General features: G+C 40.1%; 1 protein-coding gene across 1 annotated transcript in view; it reads left to right on the top strand.

The window, feature by feature from the left end:
• The first annotated feature begins 4,231 nt into the window (after positions 1-4,231).
• Positions 4,232-5,140, top strand: part of NR1H4 (nuclear receptor subfamily 1, group H, member 4) — a 41,304-nt gene continuing 40,395 nt past the window's right edge. Inside the window, exon 1 of the mRNA XM_009580139.1 lies at positions 4,232-4,313. The gene's annotated coding sequence lies outside the window, so the exon portion shown is untranslated. The remainder of the gene's footprint in view (positions 4,314-5,140) is intronic.

Below are 5,140 nucleotides of genomic sequence, written 5' to 3'. Positions count from 1 at the left end.
GCGGGGGCGGGGGAAGAGCATGTCATATCAGTACCTTAATTAAAATTTAAAATAATGAGAGAGAATCTAATGTGGAATAACCAGAACTTATTTATAGAAAAACACATTCTGAATTTCAGTTGAAGTCAGCTAGAGGGAGGTAGACCAAGTTCCCCATACTGAAGTTTAGTATCTGATATTGTAGCTGATTCCACATATGCTCAGCTCTCCTCTTGCACCCAGGCAGCCGTAAGATGGTATCTTGTTAATAACGTATATGCTCTTGCTAGAGCATGTTGGCTAACTATTAACTGCCTGCCATCAGGGAGGAATTCCCCCTCTTAGGACAGATTGTTCCATGGTCATTTTACCCCTCATGACACTGCACTTTAAATATGTGAGTGATAAAGACAGAATATTGGATTTCGTCAGGGCGTTACATAGGATTGTTGAACAAATTTTGCTCTGTTCAGAAACCGAATGATCAGAGAGCAACTTATAACGAAGAGGCTCTGAGTGATGAAAGACTTCGTTGAATTAATCTTAAAAGCAGAGTTATTCCTCCACTTTTGAAATGCAGCGAAAAGAAAGATGAATGGCTATTAGGGTTAACTTACTGAAACTTTGCACCCCATTCCTTTCCTATTTTTTTAGCCTGTATAGAAGCAGCCTTATCTATTAAGATTACTTAATTATCTTCATATGATAAAATTTATTGTAAGCTGGTGATAATTTTGGCCATCCTTCAAGAAAAGAAAAGCTTCCTTTATTCATTAGAGTCATGAATAGTGCTATTTCTGAGAGTGCCTGAGAGTAAGAAAAGGCAGGTCTAAGACAGATCATGACCCAAAGTGGTGTAGATGATGTGTGTCCTCTGTGTAGCAATAATAAATAAGGGATGCTGCAGGGATGAACGGAAAGCTGCAGGTGACTCTGCTGTTTAGTGGCAACTGTTTAAAATCAAGTTGGGAACACTTTCCGAGCTGTAATTGATGGTTTGTGCTGAGGCAAAGTTTGGTTCAGATGAGCCCCAGGTGTCTGCAGTACCATTCACGCTGGGAGCTGTCAGCACGGGGGAAAGAGGTTCTTGAGCACAAGCAGATCTCAGTCAAGACACATGTCCCTTGGTCTATCAACAAACACAGACCCACTAGGTCTCTCACTCGTGACTGGTTGTCATCTGTACAATGCTGCTGGAGCTCCAGGCAACTGGCTGTGAGTAGAGAGAAAGCTGTACAGCTGTTGACAAGATCATCTATGCAAAAAGGAGAAGGTACTGCTCATCTGTGAACATACTATTTTCGCATTTTTTTTAATGTATGGTGATGCATTCATAGGGGTGTGAAGAGAAGGAAATGTTGAAGATGAATGCCCAACCTACCTTTTCTTCCTTTCCCCCCTATCTCCTTTTGTGCTAGATTTTTCCTATCCACACTTTTGATGACAAGCTACTTTTTTCCAGGATTTGTCTTGCCTTTCCACGGCTGAGGCCATGGAGCTACCTTGTCAGTGCAAGTGTGGGATGGCAATTATTTCAGTGGAGAAAAGGCAGAGTAGCAGGAGGAGGAGCAAACAGGAGCTACGACAAAACTCCAATTCTTTCATGGAGTGTGGAGTTTATGAAGCGGTATTTTCTAGGCAGACAGATTTCTAGCCCTGAATGTTATATATCTCCCTATTTTTGTAGCTGAATGTGTATTTGGCATGGATAATGGCATGGATATATTTTAGAACAAGTGCTATTTGTCAGTTACAGAAATAATGTTAGTATTGTCTAGAGAAGTTTTAGGATGTCAATTAATTTTCTGAAATTTAAAAAATTATAGCATGCAATGCTCTCTTAAAACAGATGTTCTATTTATAAGTAACTGGATTTTAATCTTTTCCCTTCCTCTTCTCTTCCTTGATGCTGTGTAGGCAGCCTCTTATAACACTACAGAAGATATTTCTGATTTGCTCTAATTCCTTTCTGTTCAATTTTCATTTGCACATCAGCCACAATAAAATATGAACACCTGGCTTGAACTAGTAATGCCACATGTCGTTGCTACAGGCAACATCTCCTCTTTTGATCATGTGGATTTTTTGTTTGCTTTTTCCAATAATGTCTTGAAAGTATTGATTAGTGGACAAAGCACCACTTTGCCACTTGCCTCTCTATTATTGTAAGGAAAGAAAAAATGTTTTAATGCAACAAACTTGTTAGTGAACAGAGGTATTAAATTTGGTTTCCTTTGTGGTGAGCTCTTCAGTGTCTGACAAACAGCATCCACATAGAGGAAAATGCTTTTTGGGGAAGAACCTTTATTGAAGGTTGGTCTCTAGGGGCTTCTAAATAGCAATTGCTCTGTGCCACCAACTATCTAGGACTAATGCTGCAGGAGACTGAAAGCTGAAAAAGAGATTTAAGGTCTTCAAAACTAGCTGAGAGATGGAAAGCTCCATGAGACATAATATGACATTTGTTGGACTTGTTGACTCAGCCTCTGCTTCTTCACCTGGTAAGGGACAAATCCCATCACTGGCCTCAGGATGACCAAAGAGAGAGGGGGTTTTTTGGCATATGTTTTCTAGGCACCACTGGAGTGGACATTTACTGGGAAGTGTCAGGTGGGATGTTGGCATGTTTGGAGCTGTGAAGACCACCTGTCTCCTGTGGGTAGGGTTGTTTAGGAAGAATTCTCTTATTTGAAAGTACTTTGTCATTTTTGCTAAACACGAATTTGTAAAACAGAAATCTCATCGTTTACAGTAGTGATGGCTTTCAGAGAGTCAGAAATGAGGACTGAGCGAACCTTAGTCTTAAATGTACTTATCATGTGGCCAGTGCCTGCTGGAACGAACTGTAGGCATAAATCCCTGAAAACAGTACCCCTTTGGGAGTGCTAGTGTCCAGTGACAGCCTTATGGCATCATTCTCCCATTGATCTCTTCAGAAACCTGTCATACCATGTGTGTTTGGCTGGCCACCGGCTGAGTTTGCAAGGGACAGAACACATGAGAAAGACCCTTTATTAATTACATTTTGAAGAGAAGGATAGAGAGTTTCGGTTTCCTTGATATAAGCTTGACGATGAATATACCTTTTAAAGTTATTTTTTTCTCTTAAACTGGGGGAAAGTGAGGAAATTTTACTCTTGGTAACTTCAGGGCCAGCAGCTGTCACCTTTCTCCTAGAGAGGACTGTGTTTGCTGCTCGATGCCTCTCTTTTCTGGAGTAGGAGGTACAGCTTGTGTCTCTGTGTATTCACTCTTGATCAGACAGTGCAAATATGTAGAGAAGGACGGGGAGCATATACCATGTGGCAGACATGAACTCACTTACCACGAGTGATGCTGCCAGCTGTCCCCTCTGGCTGAAATTTGCCTCAATACCACTGCCAGATCACTGGATATGTTTAGCAATGCAAAACAGGGAATTATTACCCTTGCTGTGTAGGTGGGATGTTGAAACAGAACAGCCTGGATTCGTTCCACTTTACTTTAAATTCCTCTACTGGGTAAGTGGGGATGTAGTTGTTCAAGGTCCCCTTTCTGTCACAGGCAAGAGCTCAGCATTTTTGGATGCAGTGCAGCCCACCCAGGATGTATTCAGCATCTACAGGTACCAAGTTCTTCCCCTTGTGGACGAAAGGTGCATGAGTCTACTAGGTTTAAAGTTAAGGGCCTCGCTTTTATGCCTAAAACTTTATGGGATGAGCCCAAATCAAAATGATGCAGTTTGTTAGAGAGTGTGGCAGATCCAGGAACCGAAATTTAATGTCCCCAAATCCCTGCGATGTTGTAATTTATAGCCCATTCTGCTTGTTCAGTACTCAGTCTAATGCTCAGTTCCCCTAAGTAGTGTAAAGAATAACAGAAATACTTAGAAGTCAAGTATATGTCTTGGAATGACATCTGGGCTCCTTGGGTGGGAAAGACAAGGAGGCTGAGAGTGTCATAAAAATGTACACGTGCAAGAAAAGTGTTATAATCAGCAACAAGGTACCATCACCCCACTTTTTCAGCCAACTGCCCCCCCACACCCAGCCAGAGTATTAATAAGCATCTCAAGTTCCTGTGCTGATGACAAGCTGGGATTCACAACATTTTAATACAGACTGTGTTTGGAGAGTTTCGCAAAGAAAAAATTGTTAATGAGTAATCCTTGTCCATTAGGGCACTGAGCCAATGAGCCCAAGCTTTGATTCATTGTGTTATCACTACAGCCTTCTGCTAAACCTAAACCAAACCAAAACAAAACAAAAATGTTCCTGTGTGAGAATCGTTAGGATACTGAACTGAGCGCAGAACTGTCTTACATCCTGCCATCTGCAGCCTTCCAGAAAAGAACAGTAAGTAATAATTCCTTAAACTGATAGCTCTTGCTGTTATGTAGTATAAAAGCAGTTTTCTCACCTGAATTATTTAATGGATGTTAATGGATTTTTGACCAGAAAAAAAAAAGGATTTTTTAAGCTAGTATTTTATTGAAGAATAATATAAGGAGAATTTCATCTATAAAACTGTTTTTTTGGAATTCTTCTTGGGAAAAAATGGTAAGGTCATGAAAAATAATGACAGTTTGGAATTTGTCTTTAGAAAGCTGGCTTCTGTGTCTGTGTGTCACTGGAAAAGAAAGCATAACTTTGATGCTGAGTCTTTTTTGCAATAACACTAGCTAGTTAATTATGTGCATCAGCTTTAAAATTATACTAGTTTGTTAATTTTTTATCCTTTTAGGAACAGAAAATGTTTTAAATGTGATTAATGGGAGAACAGAGGACAATCCAGAGTGGAACAGTTATATTTGTTTTATGAAATTTCTTTGTTTGATGGTTGTGTCTACAGATTCCAGCTGCATCTTACGAACTCTATTTCACATAACTAGCACAAGCAAAAGGGCGTTTCACATTCTGAGTGATTACTGTGTGAATCCATTGCCAGTTTTTAAGAAAATATCAGTTTATTCTGAGTGTTCCTGCCAGCCATTTATCTTCAGAAAACTATAATCACGGTGGGACACATTTGGCTTTTGTTATTTTTATTGCTATTGCTTGTGTTACAGAGAACCTAGAGATCCCAAACTAGATTGGGATCCTACTAGGCTAGATGGGAGTCCAAAAACAGGTTAAGAAAGGAGGGTTTGCAGTTTTATCAGGTGAGACAGGAAAAAGATGCT

The sequence above is a fragment of the Fulmarus glacialis genome, unplaced genomic scaffold, assembly GCF_000690835.1.
Source record: "Fulmarus glacialis isolate BGI_N327 unplaced genomic scaffold, ASM69083v1 scaffold10436, whole genome shotgun sequence".
NCBI classification, from domain to species: Eukaryota; Metazoa; Chordata; class Aves; order Procellariiformes; family Procellariidae; genus Fulmarus; species Fulmarus glacialis.
Note: the sequence above shows the minus strand (reverse complement) of the source record. Positions and strands in the feature narration are given on the sequence as shown.